The sequence below is a fragment of the Osmia lignaria genome, chromosome 14 (genome assembly GCF_051020975.1).
Source record: "Osmia lignaria lignaria isolate PbOS001 chromosome 14, iyOsmLign1, whole genome shotgun sequence".
Classification (NCBI taxonomy): Eukaryota; Metazoa; Arthropoda; class Insecta; order Hymenoptera; family Megachilidae; genus Osmia; species Osmia lignaria.
This window is the reverse complement of record NC_135045.1, coordinates 6,922,456-6,947,273: the sequence shown is the minus strand read 5'-3', so window position 1 is coordinate 6,947,273 and position 24,818 is coordinate 6,922,456. Positions and strand designations below refer to the sequence as shown.

The 24,818-nt window shown below is 39.4% G+C and overlaps 1 protein-coding gene across 6 annotated transcripts in view; it reads left to right on the top strand.

Moving 5' to 3' along the window:
• The window catches only part of Fas3 (fasciclin 3), a 266,165-nt gene that overhangs the window by 201,324 nt on the left and 40,023 nt on the right, over window positions 1-24,818 (top strand). Inside the window, exon 3 of one of the 6 annotated variants that reach the window (XM_076692049.1) lies at window positions 12,447-12,517. The exons of the other annotated variants lie outside the window; for them this stretch is intronic. The gene's annotated coding sequence lies outside the window, so the exon portion shown is untranslated. The remainder of the gene's footprint in view (window positions 1-12,446; window positions 12,518-24,818) is intronic. 6 annotated transcript variants of the gene reach the window in all.

The following is a 24,818-nucleotide window of genomic DNA, read 5'->3' as shown; positions in this document are numbered from 1 at the left end:
GCATTCGGCTAGCATGGGATATCGCATTCATAAAGCTGTTGTCTCGTGGTAGCGCTTCCTCGAAGAATGAATGCTGAAACATTCAGCCACCGTTATTGCGCTCCATGCAGAAACAATTATTGTCTCGTAGCACTGTCTCCAGATTTTCTCAGTTCTTTCTTCTATAAAAGAAATAAGAATTATTATGCAAACACAGGCTGATTAAAAAAAAATAATTAGAAAAGCTAAATTCAACTCATGAATCATGATTTTAAATAGAATAAAAAGAAACCATTAAAGCTGGGAAACTGATGCTTCCACCTAGACAAGAATCTAAACGATTATCCAAATCTCTGGATTTCCATCGTAAGACGTTGCGTGGTGGGCAGAAACGGGGTTCCTTAAAACGGCAACAAAGCACCGGCTAATCTCAGCAAGACAGGTGGAAAGGCTCGCGCGCACGCTGCACTATGCTTTGCTTTGCAAATGCGATGCAACGTGCATGATGCACTCGCGGCCGACTTATAACGTTTCCGAAATCAAGCTTGCTGGGTGCAACAACAACGCGAGCCACACCTTCCTCATGCATATTCGCGGCCCGGTTTATGGAGCAACTTAGTTTATAGCCGCACGGCCAGGCTCCTGGTGTGCGTGCAATGTACACGCACTATTAATTCTCCAGTCAGAACGTTCGCGTGTATCTACGCGTTCCGACTGAAATGCCATCGCCTCGTTATCACTGTATCTCCCTTGAATTAGCCACTTTTAGAGTATTAATTTTATCTGAACTCTTCTCGATTGCGAAAGAAGAAACGAGAAGAGAGATAAAGAGAAAGGCAGAAACAAACTTGGAAGCTAAAGAAACAGTCTCAACGATGATTATTCTGCTCTCTGGAAACTTAATTTGGACGGTGAACTTTGGTAACGATGTTCCTCTCGGGAGTGTTTTCGCGATCTTTGGATTATTTTAAATTCCTTAAAGGAGAAGATACTTGTATAAACTGTGTTCACCGAGGTGGATGCCGAGTAGTGGCTTCAATGAAATCTTTCATTGGCAAGCTTCTTCGTTTCTCGGGTCGAAGAGAATTCAGTTAATTTGTTGAAATTTATAAATTGCATCTTAATTTCCTTCTCAAAGCAAATTGAAGGGCTATGCACCGTGGAAATCAGTCTAATGAATGAAACACTATGTCTATATTGCTAAACATCAAGTGCGTAATAAGCTTCGAACGAAACTTTGTTTACCGCTCGCGATGTAGCTGCACTCTCGACGATGTTTCGTAGCTAAACAGTATTATTACATTTACCGCAAATATGCAGGTAGCTTAATAGGACAAGTGTACTATCGTGTACGCGTAATATAACCGAGCAAAATTATTCAATCGAGTTTCAATATAGCCGCGACGAAAGGAGGCGATGTCTCGTGCATATTCAAAGCCGGCAGCTTGGTTTCGTTCAATGGTGACAGTGGTATAGGTCGACGATAGGTCCGAAGCGACGCGTCGAACGGCGACAGTGATATAAGCCAAGTACAGGCCGGACCATCGGGAACGCGTACATGGCTTTCATGTATGCAAACGCGTATATAATCTGTGTACCCGTGCAACGTTGTTGCATCCGTCTAGCCTCCTCTGTCCTACTATCAGTCACCGTGCACCCCGATCCACCCGCACCCACCCTTTTACACCCCACCGATGCCCGATGGCCACTGACCGTCCGTGTGCACGTATATCTGCTCATCTGCACTGATTTACCGCATATGCATTGCGGTAAACCCGCGCCCACCTATCCTCGTTCGTTGGCCCGAATCGCTTCTCTTTTAGATTTTACTTCGAGACACACCTGTGGGATTTATTTTACGCTGATTCTGGAACATTTTACTTTTTCAGATATTCTATTTATAACAATATCTTTTTTCTATCGCACTTGGCATAATCTTTTGACTGCTATGGGTGTACATATGCGTCCATAATTTGTTTCTTGTATATCTTAATTATAATCAAATAACAGTTATCAATGCATGTTACTAATTACACACCATATGTTACTAGATTATGTAACGATGTAATAAAACAATGAAAGAAAAAAAAGAAGAAAGTAAATTGAGAAATGAAATGAAGTAAGAAAGAAAAATGATAAGTTAATGACTTCATTCTTATTTCGTACACACAAAATGTTTTAGCCTGGAGTGGAATGAAATGAAATTTTACAATTTTCACAAAAATTTTCATTTTTATTAAGGTAATAAATTTCACCCACAAGGTTTATCGATGGATCTATTGAGCTAAGGTATTGAAAGATTGTTATCCAACGGGACCTTCTCGACAGCGGTGTATCGAGAAAGTGGCCGGAAGTTCGATTGACTGTTACGAGTGTCGATAACGGTCGAAAGGTGCTAGACGACAAATTACCGTGAACAATCGCGTTCGTCTGCGTGTCGACCATTATCGCGTGGTTGGATTTATGAGAAGGAAATGAGCGCTCGGAGCGACGGCGCCTCCATCATCCTATCCGTCGAGGAAAAAGATGAGAAAGAAGGGAGATACACGGCTGAGGCAGGGAAATAAAACGAGAGGAGGAAAAGAAAAAAAAAAATGGGGAAAGCCACAATACACACGTAACAAACTATAGCAGGGCGCTGGCTCATCTTGGCTTGCAACGGTGGTGGGTTTGCATGAAAACGTTCTATGGGCCGACGGGGTCGTCGTTTTCAGGCCTAGTTCTCCTTCGAGCCCTGACGAAAAGAGGCGGAAAAAAGGCAAGGAATACATTCATCGTTTCCCTGGGCTGACTGGCAGGCGAGAAAGAAAGCGAACGCCTCGAATTCGTGGCGAAATACTCGAACGAAGGCAAGCAACCCTCGTCCCGAGAATTCTTTGTCTGTTTTCCTCGTAAATTTCGGCCGAATTTTATTGCGCCCTCCTGTCCTAATGCAGATGATACGTTATTCTCGCCAAGTACATATTTACGAGATAGAACTTCTAGAAAAGGTTTGTGGATATTCTGCCGGAAGATTAAGCACCCTTGTTTATTTATTTCGGGATGAAAAACCCTTTGTATTTCAGAAAGGAAAAAGAAATAACGATGAAGAATATTTTATTCAAAATTAAACAATTAAAAATTATTAGTCATAGCTCGTTATAAATAGGATGATAGATTAATTGTTCATTTTCTTTTAGGTATAGAAATGACCGATTTAGAAAGACATGATTTGATGACGTAAAATTATCACAAAATTGCACCTGAGGTACATCAATCTAAAGCTTGCAGTTTAATGAAAATGGGTACATAAACGCTTAATCAATATTCTTCGTTAAAAGCGATTGGAAATTGGACGTTCGTTAATGGATAATATTGAACAGTAAATTGATTGATTCATTGGTTATTCCAACGAAGAATCACCTAATTTATTGTAAGAATATTGATGAAGTATCTATATAGTCACTTTGATTAAACTTTAAACTTCATATACCATGAATACTATTCTGTGATACTTGTCATATTTCCAAATTTGACATACAATATCCTAATACAAGACGCGTATCTATTTGTCAAACTTTTTGCGATACTCGCACGACAATCCGAATTCGAAAAAACCAAAACAGGAGGATAGAACCTGATCAATTTTTAATTCAATGTCGCTCGACGAGGATTAATTCGATTTCGTCGTTGGAAAAGTAGAGTTTGCGGAACGAACGTGTGCGGTTAATGACTAAAAACGTTCGACGAGAACAGGAAGAGAGATAAAAAAAAGGTTTTATTCTTCCCAGAGGATTCACCTCGGCGCGCTATTTCGACGTAACGGAAACTCCATTATCCGAACAAGTTTCCAACGAATCCGCACATTTCTCTCGTACACTTCAAAATTTCATTCCTGCCGAATTTATCGGCCGTTTTAGATAGCGAAAAAATCCATTGCGCGTCGCTATTCCTTAAAAAAAATTGTTAGTAATTTCTAGTGCTTTATTATTGATTTTTTATGGAATCTTGAATTCTCTCTGAAATAAAGTTTATTGCACAAATGGTTTCGAAAATTCAGGATCAATTTTTAGCTCGCCGATTCGGATAATTTGATTTACTTCGTAAGGGAATACCGGAAGTCGAGTAACGGATAAAAATGACGGTTCGCAGGCGAAATAAGCGGGGATGGAATGTGCGTGTGCATACTCGCGGGAATATCGGCAGCGTAACACGGTGCAGGATGCACTGGGGACCTCGTATCGCGTGGAAAATCGAATGAAGCGGAAAACTCGGTGGCAAGTGCTCGAATACACGATCAAGCTCGGTATCCGTGGTTTTCGGATCATTTGCGCGACAGTACTCGATGAATTCGCGTCGATGATGCGCACCGCGATAGAAAATCTGCGAAATTTATCTCTTTGCTTAACGTTCATCGATATACGAGATACGTGTTGATTTTCCAACTGCATTGAAACATTAATCTGATCTTTTTAAATTGCAAAAATTAATTATTTACGACAGTAAAATTTTGGCGAAATAAAAAAGAATAAGTAAAACTTGAAAAGAGAGTCATTGTTAGAGATTTTCTTTGTAACCTGCGCGTAGGCATCGGCGCATTGAGAGAGAGAGAGAGAGAGAGAGTGGGAGAGAGGACTTGCGAGGAGAGGCCGCGAGCGCCTACAGAAGAGAAGAAGAGAAGGCTCCGAACGAGCGACACATTGCAATTTGTTAACCCAACTTCCATTTTATATCATTCTTCAATTGTCTATCCTGTGTTTCTTCCTTTTACACCCCTGTGTAAAAGGTAATAGTCATGAAAAGGCCTTCGTTAAAAATACATAAATGAAAAAAGAAAATACGCGCGACATTAGAAACATCATTAGCGGGAGTATTTTATATTTTGCATTAATCGTTTCATACCTTGTCCAAAGTAGCTGGGATGATGTATAATATTACATGACAAAAGTATAGCAATATAATGAATAAGAGAAAATAGAAATGAAAGTATTTTTTGAAATATTGTCTTATCTTTCGATAATGGACTAATATGTTCCAGTAACAATGTTTCTAGCTGAAATTCACATTCGAACAGGGAACTCATATCGGTATCAGCGGTTTTCCTACCATTTACCCGACGACAGTTGATGAATCTGTATCGGTAGCTAGCTCGCCGCTCGACAACCCGCAGTTTCCCCAATTTCAATCCGTGCCGTTCCGCAATAAACCCCCATCGTTTTTCAAGGGAACCTGCCTGATGTTCACACGTACCGTGCACAACAATCTAGATTCATGTGAAGGTGCGTATATAACCGTAAAAAAAAAAGAAACATATTCGTGTTGGCAGTGTGTGGAAAAGCGAATTTTACGATGACCCTTTTGCACGAATGACACCAATTCGCGTCGAAGAAGGTGAATCGTTGACATAAAATTTTAATGCATGATTGATGTATTCTTTTTAAATTTATTGGATTTAGTTCGAGATATAATATGAATAATATAAAAGTATTACTTTGAAAAGCATTAATAATGTAATGGCACATTTGAAATTTGAAATCAGAGTATTAACCATTGTTATTTTTAATAATTTTTGAGAGATACAGAATAATAACTTTAATAAGTTTAACATTTCACCTGCCACATTTATATTGAATATGGTCTTTCCATCGTCAAAGAGTTTCTCTGTCACGGAATGAATTATTTTCGTTCAATCATATTGTAATTATAGATCAGTTCGTTCTTTATTAACGTTTCAGCGGTAGATTGAAGTTAATTATTCAGTAAAGCTCGTTGAAATTTAAACCCAGTAAACGAAATGGAAGGGCGCGAGCAACGAAACACGATCTATGTATTCCGAAAATTTCAACGACACTGTTTCGTACTGCTGTTAAATTAACTGTGTTTTTTTTTTGTGCCACGTTATTGTCGTGGTTGTCGCTTAAGCTGAAATTTCACTCGTATCGCTGCAGCGTTCAATAATAAATTATTTTCACTGCGTTCGTTTACGATTTAAATCAGGTCTGAAACCACTCTAGGCAGCGATATTTTTAAAAATTCAAGCGCATTTGTTTTCGCGTTACAGACTGTGAAAGACATATCTTTAAACTTTACTTATTTCTAACAAATTTCTATTTTAAATATCATTTCCATCCTTCTATTTTTATATAAATCAGTCTTACGCTTTATACCAAAATATAATCACGTTCGGCCACTGTTATATGTATGTATCGAAATAGAAATCAAGAAACGCTCGAAACGTTGAATGCCGACAAATGATAAATGATGTGGCTTAAAAATAGGAACGTTCCACAATCGAAATGGTGATTTTCGGAGGACCGTTGTAATGTTAGAGGAGAACGTTCTGCCGGAAATTTTAGTTAACATTCGAGTCGTGTGTCGATCATACATGTCGCTATTTGAGTTAACTGCACGCTAATTTCGTCCGTTTATCCGCGTATCTCGAATTTGACTAGCGCTAATTTCGACCGAGCAAATTTGTCCAGGGTTTCCATGTGATTAATAAATTGTGTGGACAACATCGTTGCATCGGCAAATTCGTCGCTGAAGTTTGCCATTCAAGTTCGAATTCAGGTACAAGTTTCTGCGAGTTTCAATTTTCAGCACCGAATTTGTACATTTTATTAAAATAATTCGAAGCGCAACAAGTCTCCGTTACAATTATAATTCAAACAAAATGTGCATCGAGAATTGCAACAGAAGATAATCCTTTTTCTCAAACGGCACAGAAAAGAGCAGAAGAGTATTTCACGCATACTGTATAATTAAAAACAAAAAAAGAATGTTATTTTTATAATGACGAGGCGAAACGTAATCAAGGAACGCGGCCGCGGATGCTTTGTGCCGTTTTCACCCTTAGAATGCCGTCGAGGGTTGCTTTCATCCCCTGTACGCGTCGCTATCGGTATCTTTTCTTACCGATGAAAGGAGTTCATTCATCCCTAGGCCCTTTCATCGATAGTCTCGTCTCGAAACGATGCGTGCATCGCTCGCGTGTTCGCGCGTACCGAGCGTAGAATTAATGCAATCGCACGTCAACGAGAGAGGGGCTTTCGAAAGGAGAAGGGCTTTTATTCGTCGCGTCTCGTTCCTGGAACTATGTCAGTGTGAAATATTCGTTGCATTCGTTTCCACGACTTCCGACTCATTATCCATGGTCGAAGAACGACAGAGAAAAGGGCGACACGCGTTTCATTCTCGTTTCTAGACGGCAAGCAGAGTAATAACACGACCGACGAGTGCGTACAATCACGATTAAAGTATAATAAAGCTTCGCTGCTTGATTCACTGCCTTCGTACCTTTTCTTACTTTACCGTCACTTTTTCTGATTGAATAATTATGGCATAAGGAGGAATTATAACGCTGTATTTTTATGAGAGCTTCTTCTTTGAATACAATTTCCAATGTCAAATTCAACTCTCCCTATTTTTATTTGTAATAAATATTTTAAGGGATTATAAGGAATTATAACGCTGTACTTTTGCTACCATTAATTTTATCCAAAATTTTTTATTTTTTCCAAAATAAAGATATTCAGAAGAAATTAAAGTCAGCTATTTAAATCGACAAAACATCTCTCCCTTTCCCGAGGGAGAGAATGAAAATCTTCGTTCGAAAGACCGGTAGGTAGGAAGCGTAAGAAACGTTTCTCGATTTCGGATAGTACGGCCCGCGGGCATTCGTTTCCGAGGGAAATCTCGTTTACACCGGCGGATCTAATCGGCCGCGAAATTTCTTTTTCCTGCAGCAATCTCGTGGGCCCCCCTTTGTAACCAATGGCACGAACGTACCGTCAGTTCGTTTGATATCGTCTATAACGCGACTCTTATTGGCGCTGAAGGCGTCGTGGATCGAATCCAAGGAGAACCGGCCGGAAACGCGTTAAGCTGCACCATCGGCAACTCGCTTACCGGAAAAGGAACGCGCTTTGCCTTCCTGACGATTGAAAATTGCCTCTATTGCGACGCGGCTGCAGGCAATCTCTCTCTACCCCGCGTTTTTTATTCCACCATTTCTGCATTGTTAGGAATGTCTTTTGAATAGAAATAGTTGAGGAATTGTATAAAGGTTGAGCTCCTTTTCGTTAATTTGCATCAATTTGCATAATTAACTCTATTATAATTATGCCCAACCCAAAGTGAAGCCTATGTCGCAATTACTATGATTTTTCGTTTCTAGAATCTAAATGTTATAGACGAAACGTCCCGCGTTCAACCAAGGAATCCCACCGCTTCCCCTTTAGTCCATTTAATTCTTCGTTTTCTTCCTCATCCGAGATTCCATCTTTCAACGACCATCCAACGTTTTCCACTTCTTCTCGAGACGTTACTTAGAGCCTTCCCCAGGCTCCCCGGTAACGAGCCCTTCGCGAAAAAAGGACCACGAAATCTCGCGATAAGGCAAAGTTTCGTTGACGTTTCGGGCGATAACGGGCCGCGAGAACGGTTACCAAAGAACGAACGCTTATCGTCCTACTCTCACGACTTAACGCCCCTGTTTTGCGGCTTTCCCTTATCGCCACCAATCTTTCGCCTCTTTGGCTCAATTAACCGCGATGTTATACGGCCTGTCACCCGCTTGTCCCGCGCGATGGTAAACTTCGAACGATTCGAAAAACTCTACTGCTTAAATTGCTTCCTCTTCCGATGATGGAACTATTACGTGGCATCTTTCGACGTTCATCTTGTCAACCTATTTCTTAGCTCGTTACTCCATGAAAATATTTTGCATCGCTTAAAATATTGTAGGCAAAATTAAGAGTTTATGGGTGTCGGTGACTGGGTTTATGATTCGAACGTGATGTTCGGCTAATTTTTTTAATTTCGTTTTAATTTCGACCATCCGAGGGTCCTGAATAGCAAATTGCCGTATCATAAACCCTTTCTCCGTAACGAAATTCAAGGGGCGATGTTCCTAGGTGCACATTTCCCCTCCGGAATCTGTATTGAAAGGGGAACGTCAAAAGACGTGTATTTCCAGAAAACACCTAATTGCGAAGGCGAGAAACGCTTATTCTCAGAAAAATGTAAAAGCCCAGGACCCAAGCGAACAGAGAAGAGTTTCTTAAAAATTGTCAGAGTAGTAGAATCGATTCTGATTATGTGGTTTTCTGGCATCTCCGAATTCCCCAAATACACCTCATTCGTCCATACAATCTGACAATATATATAGAGAAAATTGAATAAAATAGATTAAACAATTTTTCCAATTAATTATCGTATCATTGTTAAGTCTTATCTAAATTCGAAACTTGTTTCTGTATCTTCTTTCTCGAGTTGTTCTTCCAAACAATATTAATCCTCTGTATATCTGCACTGTTATATCGTCGTTCAGGGACAGCAAAGGAAAGTTAAAACGACAGGATAAAGTAAACTACTCGAAGACGGTTCACCGAGACGTCTCCGCAAATACACGGGCAGAGGTACAGAAGGATAGACATATAAGGGCACAAAGGGCCGCAAGGAAAAGTGGAAAGAAAAGCGAGGCAAAGAACGAGGACAGATGTTCGTGGAGAGGAAAAGATACAGGGGGAAAAAACATCGAGACTCTGAGGTACACTGCAGAGGAAAGGGTAAGACAGAAAGTGAAGTTGAGCGACTGACGACTGAAAGTTGGCAAGTCGGATAATGGCGAAGTTATGGCTGCAGCTCGAGTCTCGCTTATATACAACGTACTAGAACGCTAACGATGCTTTGAACCATGTCTGTAACCTGTCGCTCTTCCGTATCGACGATCTTACTCTGTCAGAGTTTTCGTTATTTCCTTATTGCTCGAGCAGGATTTTGACGTGTTTGCAAATGACAAATGAACTGCTCATTTCTTGAAGAGCCGAAATTGGAAGCATCGATCAAGTGCTTTGATACTGTTTTGCAAAAAATTCAAAAACTGGAGTTAAAATTTTGTCTTCTGATTTTTTCTCTTTGAAAGATTAATAGACGGAACACCCTGAGTTACTGCACTTACACGATTTCACATTTTCCTGATTGAATAATAAAGAATAGACACCGCAAAAACGAAAGTTTTTAAGGTTTTTATGGTTCTTGAAAATAATAATGAGATGTAAGAAAAACAGAGTTAACGACCATCAAGAAATATTTAATTAATTTTTTGTGAAATTAATAACCGATGGCAGACTTTGAAACTCTGATATAATATAGAACTAGAACAAATATTTCACTAATATTTTTTCTATTAGCTATATGTATTTCTATTTGCTCTAAAGCTTCCAAAACTATTTGCTACAGAAAAAAGTGTATTTAGTTCACGTATAAAGTTTCATCAAAATCGTTCAATATTTACCAGAGAAATTTGCAAAACCTTGCTAGCTTTAAAAATATCTTTTCAATGAATTTATTACTCGTTCGGAAATCTGTATATATATCTACGAAAAATACACAAATCGTACGTTGAAATTTTTTCTATAAAACAATTTTTGAATTCGATTTTCAGTCTCAGCTTTAAAAGCTATTTTTACAGACAATTGCCAATATAATTGAAACAACTTTCAAGTGTGACTTCCTCTTTGTAACAGTGTCTCATGGTCGAATGCAATATTTTCAATTGATCGTATCTGCTTTTCTAAACGCAGAAGGTCTTCCTTTTATCCGAGAACGCCATTATAAGGGATAAAGGCTTCTGTACGCGTTGTTCGCGATCAGGAGGGTAGCTGGTCAATTCCTTTTTACCTCTTGAAAAATATCCACGCGAAAGTACCAGTTTCCCTTCCGTAAATGAAACATTCTATCATCCCTCGCTTCGATCAACGTACATCCTAAGAGCAAATGTTATCTGTGAAAGAAAATATTTTTCGTCTGAATCTGAATTAAATTTGCGAATCAAAATTCTCTTTTGTGTAAAAAGAAATTGTTTCCATAGGATGTGCAGTCGAGAAAGTATATCGGTACTAGAAATTCTGATCTATGAGAAACCTTTGTCGTTTAATCTCGCGTATCTTGAGAAGCATGTAACACTATTTCGCGGACGATGGTGGATTTAATGGTCACCATCAAGCCGTGGTATTAAGTTTCGACAGTCGCTTCAACTGGGAACGATCGTGGAATGCGGAGTTTACACTGACCACGGTGAAAATTTCCCTCGGGAAATGGGACGAAGTATGCATCTCTGTTCACGTACGCGCGATTCGCGTACTGTTGCACACGCACGATTGGGAGAACGCGGCCAATTTACTCATCGAAATATAATGTACATTTGGTGAAGCAATTTTGTCGGTATTTCGACTATCATCGATGCAATCCATTAACACTTTACTGCTCAATGACCCTGACTCTAATTAGAGACAGGATGCAATTAGGCAGGGAGGTAGCGAATTGTGAGAGATGAATAGGCGTTATTCAACGCGTACGTTATTGAATTTTTCCATTTAAACATAGAGAGCCGAGATTAATTATTATCCGAGATAATATTTGCATTGATAATTAATTTATCACGATTTGCATTGACGTCGATAGGCGTTTCCAAGCGTGTAGGAAACATTATTTCCGAGCTAAGTTGTTAACCTGCATGAAAGTTGCTGTCATTGCGGGCTCCGCAGCAACGTCGGTCGGGTTATCAGCGTGTTAAACTACGTAATTCTGCCCAGGGCATAAACTTAATGCTTTGCCCGTGACTCGGTTTCTCTTCTCCGATGCACCCATAACCAAGCCGCGACGGCTTATGTACGCCTACACATAGGTGTATCTCCATATGCTTACCACAATCAGAGCGAACAGCCCGGATGATCACATGTGCTTTCGCGAAACTTCATGAAGATTGTCGAGAGTCAAGTGAATCGCTACAGTTACAAAGTCTTGTATTCTAACAGGGAAGATTCGGTCGAACACTTAAGCCACTTAGATCTATCGAGTTTATTAAAAATTACGAGAAGAAAGGGTTAACCCTCGAACGACGAACCATGGAGAGAGCCGCAATTTTCATTTCATTTTCGAAATTTAACACTGTAACACGTGAACGCAATTTTCTTTGTAATAAAAGTTTATTTTGTTTGATTTGTACAACTTAATGTAAGATGGTGTTGTAAGTCATGAAATGTGGAATTTACCGACGTTATCCCAGACCGTAACAAACACTGTTCCTTTAAAAATTAGTCATACAACGCGTGAAATTTTTTCGTTCGAAAATTATACATTTAACTTGGACTTATAAGTTTGGGTCTCGATTGACCCAGCCGCTGCTATTCAAAAGTTAATTAAAAACTGAAAAGTGTTACCCAATTCTCTACTTTCTATCACCAGCTCTGTTGAATTTTTTAATTATTCTGGCCTAACTTTTGCGAGAAATTCACCAGTTTGCGACTAGTAGAAACTTTTTGGCGAAAATATGACACCTGACCTGGAACTTTCGTTGGGGGTTTTCAACAAATTTTCATAATTTCATATAAAGTAAAATTGCTTTTCTAATGCAAGAATAGAAATATTGAAACGAAAATATTTGTCTTCTTGTATTGAACTAATTGATTTTCTTTCTGTTGCAGGTAATTCAATTCGCCGGTTTAGACAGAGAAACAGAAAGAGCATTTGAAAAGATAGACTGCACGTGTATAATGTAAGTGATTCTGAAACAAGGACATTCGTCATGAATTCGCAACATTTACTATTACAGTTACATATGATGCTCTTAAAGGAGTTCATATTTCCTTCTCCTTACGTGACACAAGACATAAAGTGTATCATTCAACTATATTTTGAACTCCTCGTAACTTTGTCGTGTTCTTGCACGATAATAAAGCTTGGAAGTAACACGCGAGCTTTACTCTGTATCCTTAACTCGTTGCGATTAGTGGTAGCGTAATTTTTGGGATATTTCTATATTTCGATAAAATTTTATCTCTCTATAAAGCTAGAAATATTATAAATATCATGGTAACTTGAATTTTAGGTCCCTAGGAAGTAATTGAAACGTGATCGGCACATTTTGTTTCAATTTTTTTACGTAATTTCTTTTAACGAAAGTTTCTCTCAACTGGAGTAGCTAAAGGGTTAATTAATCAGCTAATTCACAGAGAACACTGAAACGTGTATTCAGAGTGGGATCTCGTTAGTTCTTTCTCACGAAACGGTCGTATGCTCACGTTTGATCACGGCTTCGACTGTTGTTTTTCCACCAAAGAGTTCCCCAAACACCGACATCTAGTTGGATTGCTCCCTGCGAATTCCCTCGGGTAGTTTCTTCCGTTGGAAAACACCGTGGAGAAACGTTCGGACTACGGGAAGTTCGCCGTCCGCTGTTGGAAAAACTAATTCCACGACAGAACGGGGATCGCGTTGCAATATCGAGACCGCTGCGAGATATTTCATTGTCCTCGAGAAACGAACCAGAAAACGCGTTGCATAGAGACTTTGGGAATTTGCTTTTTTCTATTTGCGAATTAAGTATCGGACACGGTAGAAAGTAAACGAAAGTTAAGTTCGTTTAAAATGGACTTAATTTCTACGTGTTTCCCGTGGTTCTGTTCGGTGGCAAGTTATTTAGAATGTTTCGGTTAAATAGGATAGTTTCGAACGTTTAGGTATAGTTGGCTTGGCGTGTTCGCTGATTGGAAACGGTTTCGAGTTTGCAATTGAAACTGATAGTCTGACGGTTTGGAACTGGGAAAGTTTAGAAAATTGAAGAATTTAAGGGAGAAGTAATTAAAGTTGCAATAATCAATATTGAAAGTTAATTTTAAATAAATGAGCAAAATAAATGAACAAATAATTGAATTTATCTATGAATTTCGAAACGTTAATCATAATTAAAATAAAAGATCGATGGATCTTCTTCCTATATCACGCTTCACATTAATATTGACGACGTAACTCATAGAATATCATGGATAGAAATGCCAGTTTGCCGTTGCCAGTGATCAATATTAGATTGCTTTGACGGTAAACAGAATCGACCCATATACATGTACATACGAGCGTACAGGTTGTTGAGTTAACGCAGACTGTATAAACATATCTGGGATCGATTGAAGATATTATATGTCCTAAATTGAAAGGCTCGTAATACTAATGAGCTCGAATTAATCACATTTCTGGTTAACTTCAGTGAAATTCAACATTAATTAACGAACAGCATTAAATATGTAACTATTAATATTCTTTCATAACATTTAATTATAATTATTGATGCTGATAAAATGAGGTACAAGTGTAGTGAAATGTAGAAAGAAGCGAGGAGAAAAATCAAAATATTCAACAGGCAATACACGTTTCTGGGCAAACAATGTAGTTAGGAGGAATAGCAGAACTTTTCAGAAAATCAAACATCTGTCGCCAGGTCGATACCGATGGAATCCATTTATCCGTATCCAGCCTGGCTAGCTAATAATTATATTCAGTTGGAATCAGTTTCAAGCGGCGTATCCTCTTTCTCTCGTCGGGAAATCAAAACTTTTTGACCTGATAAGATATTCCCAACGCGCGACAGTATTTGTTCTTCGAGACCTTCGTTGGCAAAGAGGCTTATGCAAATCCGTGAAAGCAGCCAGAAATCTGCAATCCTTCCGAGCAAATAGAAACGAAAGAATAGAAAAAGTTAGGCGTTGTTCGAATTAACACCTCGATTGTCGTGGAATTCTTGACGATTGACGGTGCAATGGTAAAGAAGTGATTTTTTATCCTTTGGGATATTTTGGAATTTTAAATATTTTAGAAGTATTCTGTATCTTCGAAATGTAATGAAAAAGCAAACGAATTGATATCATTCGAACAAGGAAATTTTTGCGATCTAATCAGATATTCGTGTCGGTATAAAGTATTTCACGCTCTTGCGTATTTATGCAAATCCACGGGAACCGGAAGGGTACAGTGCGACGAGTGAAAAAACGAGGTAAAAGGGGACGGAAGTGGAATGAGAAAATGGAAAGACAAACGACACGCGCGGCCCAGAGACGACCCATGATAATTTCAAGTCGCCCTCCTCGTAACACAAACCTGTAAATATTTCACTGTACAACTGTCGACGGATGTTATGAAATATTCCTTAACTGTACCTGATCCTGGATAAATCTAGCTTCTTTATAAAAACAAAAAGTACATTACAAGAACCAGTACAATGTACTATTGGATGTAACAAGAGCCTGTCTTGCAAATTAATTTGCAGAAAAATATTTTCATTCCTATGAATGCAGAAGTCATTAATATATTTAATGAACCAAAATTTAATTAAAGTCTATAAATCAACTTTTGAATTTTCTCAAGTTAGATTATAAAAAGTGTGTCAATTTTAATTAGATTATTTCTTGTATCATATATTTACCACAATACACCATTTTTCATTTTTCATGCAATCCAAATACTTCAATCTTTCAAACAATCAGAATCCATTTAAAATTCTATCCTAAATAAAGCCAGAAATCGTTCGAATCGAACGTTCATTAAAATCGATCAAAGTAATCATCGTTTTTAGTAAAGTATAAAGAATCAATAATGGGGGGGGGGGATCGTATCCAGATATCAACGAGTTAGAAAGTAGAAATGAAACGGTGGAGATCCGTAGGTTCGCGAGAAAATAGAGGTACAATAACGAAAGTGGTGATAAAATATGAAACGATATCGCTAAAACGGAAGTTGAGGGTTGATTTACAAGAAGGATTATTAAGTCGGCACCTAAGCTCCTTGAGTTAGCACGTAATCCGTCCAGGAGATGTAGTCGGTTTACAAGGCGCAATATCTCGATTTTAGTACTCTACCGGCTTGAACTGGCTGAGTCGGGAATAACAATCCGAGAATAGATAGGCAGTGGATATATGGATTATACGGGAGAATTATACGACTTCGCCGTAACGTCTTCGAATTTAATGCAAAAACGACGAACCCGTCGTCCCTACACCCCCATAGCTATTCCATCTGAAACCCGATCGATGTTTAATTTCCTACGATCGTCCTTGTCGGAATAAAACCTCTGCTCGTTGCCTGTTCGCTTAATTCACTGTCGGCTGGATAGGTATACCGATACTGAATTTGTTACACGTCTGCCGTATCTTGCCGATATTCTTCAACTAATTCACTAACTTAAAAAGAAAAATATTTAAATTATGAGAAATTTTTTAAATCAGAATTTTCAATTTAAATTTCAAGATATCAGCCTACTTTTTATATTAATATTAAGTTGGTAAATTTTATCATTTTCCTGAGAAATTTAATCCAATTAATTTCCAACCTTTTAACGAAAAACGAAATTCAATAAATATACTTTTAGATGCAACGAAACGACACGAGAGATAAAACACGGCGAATTTAGAGCATTTCTGAGCCGACACGAGTAACTTGTCAAAGTGTAATATATCTCGCGTGTGCACCCTGTTTGTAGCAAACAAGACGACGCTCCTCGTGTACCAGAAACTATGTCTCACGATGTTCAACGGCTAATTACATGGTTTCCCGTCAAACCGAATTTCAAATTTGCTGTGATATCGACGCGGTAATTAACGAAGCTCGAGAGATTTACCGCGGACGTTCGTTTCATTCGATTACGTATCGTAAGCTTGCTGCAAGGTTCGACTTCTTCACAATTTCTGTGCTTAATTAGCGATCGTAATTAGCTGATAACCGAATGTTTCTACTTTGCGTTAAAAATCTCTTTCAATTTCTCGATGAAGATTAAGGTTTAAAATTAAAATCGAGCTTGGAAAATTTATATTTTTTGTAATATCGTATCTTGGTATAATTAATTTAAATATTATCAGTATCAAAAGATCCTCTAAATAAAGAAATAGAATATAATATAAGCGAATCGTTGAAATTTTTCTTTTTGGAGTATAGAGAAATAGATACAAAAGACCAACGAAAGGATACAGAGTAAATTTATCGCGGCCACAAACGCTCCTTTTACCGTCACTACTCTTCGCGTTTCATTTATCGGTACAACAACCATGCGTGTCGCGAGTTCCATAGAAACATGGTCCAACAAAAAAAGGTATCTCCAGTAGAATAACCAAACACACTCGGTGAAAAGTAAACGGCTACCGAGTGAAAGCCAATCATTTTGAGAGCAACGCGCTCTGTATTCGTTGGATGTACAAATAGCGTAACAACCTGTACGCCTCTTAATAAAACGTGGAAAGAGTGTACATTGAAAAAAAAAAATCCCTCCTTCGAAAAGAGCAAAGAGAGAAAGAAAAAAAAATAAACGCGAACAAAAATCCATCGATCAATATACAGAAAAATTGCGTGCAAATTGACAATCATGAAATTGCTGTCGACACGAGGCGAGGCACGGGAAACGGAAAAACTCGACTGTCGGAAAAACGTGGAAAATTCGGTGAGATGAATACGGAGAATGGACGAGGGGCCAGAATCGAACCACGTGCATGTCCCAGCATCGAAAGGATAGTCGGTGAAAAGCTCATCGTTTACACGTTTCCAACCCATAAGCGGTGACTACAGATGCAAAAGACTGGACATGCCTTTGTTTTCGAGGGGTAATGACTTAGGGGCTCCTAGACACCCGCAGATGAGGTCTGCATGCAGAGAGCACAACCAGTATGATAATCGTGCACGTTTTACCAGTCCCTCTTTTACCGCACCTCACACTGACATATGAAAAGACCCAATTTTCACTCCTTTACAATATTATAATATTATTATAATTGTTTGACGAACTTGTATTCACTTGATGCACCTTGGTAAATAAATCATTTTAAAAAAGCAACCGAGTTATTTATTTAACGCCCGTAACTTCTTTTCTTAATTATTTATTTAATTGACTTAAATTCTTCTAATCATTTTACTTATTCACTGTACTTAAATAACTGTTTGATCTTTAATAAATTAAAAACATAATATGAAAATCAAATTTGAATCAAAATCAGTAACTGCTTCTCAATATGAGAAGTTTGACCTAGAACGAGGTGCGACCTCCTCAGTCTTATAGCGACCGCCGAGGGATCAACCTATCAAACATACATATACTTCTAATTTCCTTTCCGAGTTTATTTAATTTACTTTATTTATTTTTTTCGCTAATTAAATAAGCTTATCAAAGAGGAATGAAATTCCTCTTCTGGGCCTCGGCCGACCAGCAACTTTGCTTGATTATTTTATCCTTCCTTATGTGCCCCGCCTTACTTTTTCCAGTAATTTATTATTTTACTCCTCTTTATGGGCTAAAGTCCATCCTTTTCAGTTATAATTTTATTCCTCTTTCTGGACCAAGGTCTCCCATCGCAGTTATTTATTTTTTTTCAATCCTTTCATGGATCTCTCGGTAACAACCCCTAAATCAGTGTACCCCTAAATCGCGTATCTCTTGCATCATTTATAACCTATCATTTCTTTATCCATGCATTTCCTGTATCCCTGCATCTCTGCATCCCTCACATCCTAGCACTTCTTACATTTCTGCATTCCTTGTATCCCTGCATCCCTTACATCTCGGCAATCCTATAAATTCCAACATCTCGTATATCCCTACATTAATTATACACCCGCATCCATTACAGCTCTGCATCTGTTACATTCCTGCAATCCCTACATCTCTGCAACCCATACATCTCTGCTCCAGACAGCAAAAATCATACCGAACCCAGTTTCCATTTTCAACGCTAGAGGGCGCTATTCCGACCTGAAAATTTTAGTTCAAATTTTTGCTGCTAGAGGGCCAAAATTTTAGCAAGATTTAGTTCCTTTTTTCGCCACCAGAGGGCACTGATTCGACATCGAAATTTTAGTTCGCGTTTTTGCCGCTAGAGGGCCAGAATTTTGGCAAGATTTAGTTCCTTTTTTCGCCACCAGAGGGCACTGATTCGACATCGAAATTTTAGTTCGCATTTTTGCCGCTAGAGGGCCAGAATTTTGGCAAGCTTTAGTTCCTTTTTTCGCCACCAGAGGGCGCTGATTCGACGCCGAAATTTTAGTTCACATTTTTGCCGCTAGAGGGCCAAAATTTTTGCGAGGTTTAGTTCCTTTTTTCGCCGCCAGAGGGCGCTGATTCGACATCGAAAATTTAGTTCGCATTTTTGCTGCTAGAGGGCCAGCGATTTTGTAAAGATTTAGTTCCTTTTTTTACCGCCAGAGGGAGCAATGCAAGGTTGTCTGGGTACCTGAGATGTAAAGCATGCAGGGATATAAGGGTTGTTCGAATGTAAGGGATACAGGAATGTAAAGGATGCTGGGATGTTAGGAATGTAAAGATGTAAGTGATGCAAATATATAAGGGACATAAGGTTGGGCTCCGTGAGACTTACAAGGACAAAAAAATAATAAATAACTAAGAAGGGTGAGCTAAGAAGGGTGAAATAATAAATGGGATGGTGAATAAAATGGAAAGTATTTGGAAATACTAGTCCCGGTGGGACCCACAAAGGGTGATAAAACAATAAATAAAAGAATAGTGAGGCGAGGCACACAGAAGGGGTAAAGTTCACCCCATTCACATTCAATAAACACAGAAATAAAATAAGGGTATATGTACTTACGTGTAACAGGCAGATCCGCACACCTCGACGATCGGTGTACGACTGATAGAGTTTTACTTCGCTCTAGGTCGAACGATTGACAACGATGCCGCAGCCACCTACCTTTACTCGATTCAGTCTGCAAACTATTTTTTTTTTTTTTTTTTTAACGTGGGGAAATCTTGCATAAGACCCCCCACTGTCCCCTGGGGGAGGGCAGCGGGGGAGTGTCAGATTCCTACTGACTAAAACCCCACGGCGACCGACACTGGCGCTAAAGAAGGGCTCCGCAACCTTATATCTATTACTCCGGAGACCCCTACGCCTAGCACACATGTGCCTATCTCGGGGGAGGTCCAAATTGGGACTTCCCCCTGCTGCCTACCTTGTGGCCGACACCGGGGGTCGCACCCAGTGCCGGCTTGTATGTACGCGGGCCGTGTGCAAAGGCGCTCGGAGCCCCCACTCCCGACGCCAATGGCCCTGACGGCTCCATCGGTGTTGGTGGCGAAGCCGTCATATCTAATATTGAGAGAAGGGTTGGATCAACCCCCCCTTGCTGCTTCTTTTGTTGCTGTAATATGGCATAGCTGAGCTCGAGACACCGATTGGCGATGAGTAATGGGGTATAGGTCTTTTATATCGGAGCAATCTGCTGTTACCATTAACATGCGTTAGACTGTTGCAATGCGAAGTATTTCACATTTTTATACTAGGATAGAGCTGATGGCGTTCGTTCTCAAGGCATAAATTCAAGAACCCCTTGAAAACAATGGCATGTCTAGTCTTGTTGGATCTGTACTCACTGCGATAGGGATGGAAACGATCGGTATGCGCGTCGTTGCTACCAAGATGTCGTCTTGCATATAAAACGTCTCTGCCACACGTTATCTGTCGTTGTTCGTTTCCACGCGGTGTCCTCTTTTATACATCTAGCGAATGTGCATCGGTTGCACATTCCGTTTGCAACTCGGCCCCATGATAGAATTACGTGCACCAGCCGCAATAACAATGTTCCTGCTTAGGGAAGGCATTACTTATATTAGGTCGCAGAATTGCAGCCTTGCAACTGCAATTGCATTTTGCTACCATGCACACGTGTAAATGTTTGAACGTGGTGTCTTCGATGACTATAGTACATGAATATCATAGAAGAAAATTTGTATTACAGAAGAATTTCACTTTATATCTTTGTCAATAGATAATCATGTGCTATAAATTCCTCCTGTATCTTCACGACACACGTGACGAATTCCGAATCGTCTATTTCTGCTCTACGACTGCTCTTTTTTCCCGAAACTGCCTCTCCGTGCGAGTATCACTGAATTATTTAGCTCGAAACGCTGATACGTGATGCATGCAGGAGAAAAGAACATGAGCTGACGCGAAAGCTGAAGTCTTCTGTCTTCCTAAGGATGCAACGAAGTCGAGTTGTGCAGTCCATTTGGTATTCGTTTGAAAATTTTATAAAATTTGATCAGAAAACTGTAGTGTCCAAAAGATAATCTAAATTTCACTTAAATTTTCCATAGATTATGTGCGTTGGAAAACAGCGACCACAAAAGTTTCACCTTTCCACTGCAATTTAAAAAAGGGAAACGAAAGGAGGTCGTCTTCGACGAAAGTTTCACGGTTCTTTTTATATAAAATCTCGGGGTACATATAAAAGATAGGATACGAGGGAGTCGTATCGCGATACATCACCCAGAGACAAGTTGGTTTTCTCCTGTGGCGATAGACGGCTCGAAGTTTCCGCCGGAAAATCGGAATTCGAGTTCGCTGCTGAAAGTCGTGATGGAACAGCTGTACTCTTCTCGTCTCTCGAGAAAGTAGCTGTTAAGAGGAAAGCAGAACTGATAAGCGGAATGTCGAAATACGTTGGATTCACAGGCAATATCTGTTGATATAGAACGCATCATGGTATCTCCGGCTTGTTATTAACCGTCCCTACGAGATTAGGTTGGTTAACGTGGTGAGATATGCCAACGTTGGGGTGGCAGTTGTTGCAACATAGGCAACGGAGACAGCAAGATTACGCGCCAACTATAATTGCAGTTACGTCGCCGGAATTACACATTACTGAAATGATTGCTGGGTTACTCTCTGGTATCTGCGAGCAGATATTAAATCGTTTACAACACACGTTAATCATTTGTATGTTTCACTTGGCGTCTTGTTAAGTGAATTAAAGTAACTTTAATTAAATACTTCAAGATAGATATTTAAAAATAAATTTTGTAATTTCTCATGGCTTTTAAATTACCTATTCATCGATTTTCAGTGTTATTTTTCATTTTTTCATAATTTTAAATTTGTTAATGTAATTGTACTATTATTATTTCGAAATAAAATTGAAAAGTATCAAAGATCTCTGACTTCTGACTTATCAACATCTGACACCAACCAAATAAACTCCAATTCACATTTCTTCAATCTTACCTATTAGATTTTGATCGCGTGAAAGACTCATAAAAGCTCATCAAAAGAGCCGTCTCTCCGTTCGTCGTATTTCAGCACCGCTCCCATAATTCGTACATTGTACGTGGCTGCCGGGTAGAGAGGCAGTAGGGTCAGTGAAACAAGGATGCGACCGGGGGTCTACGTCTGGTATCTCGTTTGCATATCGCGTACAGAAGGGAAAAAGCAAGCAACGTTGGGCGACGCGTCCACGAACACGAGAAACGCATCCAGCTAGCAAGGTAGCTGAGGGACTAACCGCTCTAAAAAATCCAATTTCCCGTGGCGTCGTCGACGTACGCTGCAACAGGTTCCGTTCCATTCCGTCTCCATGCTCGACCGAGCTCATAGGCGGCATTGTTTCGACGGAGAGCGCAAGGGGATTGCTTTTGAGAGAGGGCATCCCTTTTCCCGCCAACGTTGGCCCACGCTATCCTCTTCACAGACCAAAGGTTTCGTCCACCCCCGAAAAAGAGATTAATTCTGACGCGACCGAGCGTCGTGTCGAAAAAACAAAAAGAAAAAAAAAAACGGATTTTCCCGATAATCGACGTGTATCCTACGCTACAACGGTTCCTTTCTCTTCGGGTCGTCTGGCTTACGTTTCGTCCACCCTGATCTATCGTTGGCCCTCCATCGTCTATGTTCGCTCGCCGAGAGAAATATCGTTGTTCTCTCCAGAGAACAATTTTCCTAGTTGGATAGTCGAGAAGAGATGGAGGAATATTACATGTAACTGCAGTATGGAAGAGGATTTTTTTTTTATTTACGAGGAATTTAGGTCTGTCAAAATTTTCGTAATTCCATAGTAATAATCGTACTACATTTACCGAAACATTTCATGGTTAAAAGCTTCTTCAATTCAAAGCTGAGATTTACAGATACACGTACTTGATCTCCTTTTTAAAATAATACGTTTCTGTGTAATAAATAGAACGATGAAACACAATATTCTGGGAAGATGATATCTATATTATTCTACTGTCGATCGAACAGACAGAAAGCTCTGCTGCATATTTTATACATGATATGGTAATTGATCGCATCTCCATTACGTCTGTCTATAGCTACAGTTGAATTAACTACATAAAATTATATTATACTGAGATAGCTATTCATTTTGAATCAAGACAAATCAGTTTCTAATCATGATGTTTCATTGATGTAATTTGTTCTTTTTTTTAGGAAGGGATGAATAAACTAATGACGCAAAACTAATTGTGTAGAAAGATAAATTAATGATAGATAATTATTTCAACAAAATACCAAATGTAATAATTCTTCTAAATCATACGATTTTTCACCAACATCGTTGCTACAACATTGGAATTCGATCCCTATTAAATAACCCAGAAGAATCGAGTAATTGGATCGTTTTTATCGAGTACATGGAAGAAAAGTTGAAGAGAACTCGACGTATTATAGATCAATAAGCGATTTTCTGCGTTTGATACGATAATTCATTTGCCTTTCCCGAATCCAGTTGGAAGCTGTCGTCCAGACACCGTCGTCTCTAGCGAGCACAGCCCTTTATTATGGTAATTTCATTCAGGCTCCTGACGTTGATATCCGCAATCCGTTTTCGATTCGTATTGAAATAAGCTCCGATCTGTTTTGCGAGAGGGAAAAGAGAGAAACGAAAAAAGGTGCAACGACATCCGTCGACATTACGGCCTCGGGACCGACCTCTGTTACCCTCGACAACGCGACCACCACGACCAAGAAGCCGCGATTGTCGCGGAACGACAAGCTCGAGTTTCCGCGTTCGAAAGCACAGGAAACGTAGACGTGGAATCGATTTTCGAGCTGTCGCGACCACTGATTCGACAGTGGACCCGTTCAAATATAGAACCAACGAATACGGAAACGTCGACAAGCACCACCATTGCTGTCGAAATATTTCATCTAAAAGGATTTTTAATTTTTCAAGCGAGCAAAATTCACACGATACAATTACATATCTCTAATTTTCATCGCGTCGAAATGGAAATGATTTTAATTTAAATTAATTGAATAGCCTTCTCGAGTCGCTAATGGAATTGTTATTCGAATGCATCTCGTCGACGTTACAAGACTATGAATCCTTCTACAAAGGGAAAGACTACTCCAACAGAAATGATTCACGAGGGTTTTGTGTCTGATTAAAGATGCGTCTGTTACCATTCCGACGAAAGCTGAACAAACGTCGAGCGTGTCTCTTATTCGTAACATCGGGAACCGGATTCGTTTAGCAAACAATTTCTGTCTGAGATATAACCGTGAACGACAGCGAAAACAACTTGGTAATCGCTTCAAAGAGCTGCGGTAAAACTGACGCGTCACACGTGCCCTGGAAAGCGTGTCGTTTTAAACGTGGGAATATATTACACAGAGGCCGGGGACGAAAGTTAATTGCATTTCGGTTCGAAAAGTCCGAAGCGAGCGTGGTAGCAAGCGTGCTAATTTTCCGCGCTGAAAGCTCCGCGTGGGGTGAATACGCGATATGGGTCGACGTAACACTGATAAATGTGTTTGCTCCTCCCTGGACGACCCAGAAAACGTAACAAAGAGGATGCAGATATCATTTGAAAAAAGAGAGAGAGCGCATTCAAACTGATTGGACGTACATGAACTCAATTGACAATTCAGGAGTGTCGCTTCGTTTTAAATAAATTTCTGTAATTTTGTTTCGCTGCGAATGCTCTCCCAATAAATTCTCAAGATGTATTTTATAAACTCCGAGAATAAAAACGAAGGTAAAATTAAATTTTAAGAAATTATTAATTCTTGAAACTCCTTCGTGGCCATCAAATTCAAGCTATACTAATTCTAATTTAAAAAATTAGTCTTTAGGATAATGCTAGATCAAGGTTTCAACTTTGAAATGAAATTTAGACAGAGTTTAAATCAAATAGTTTGTCCAGCTAAAAGCTGTAACTTTATCCGTTCTTCATCGTGGACCGTACCGTGTATTTCACCGCATCTTGAGAGCACATTGAATCAACGTTACGGCTAACTGATGCCATT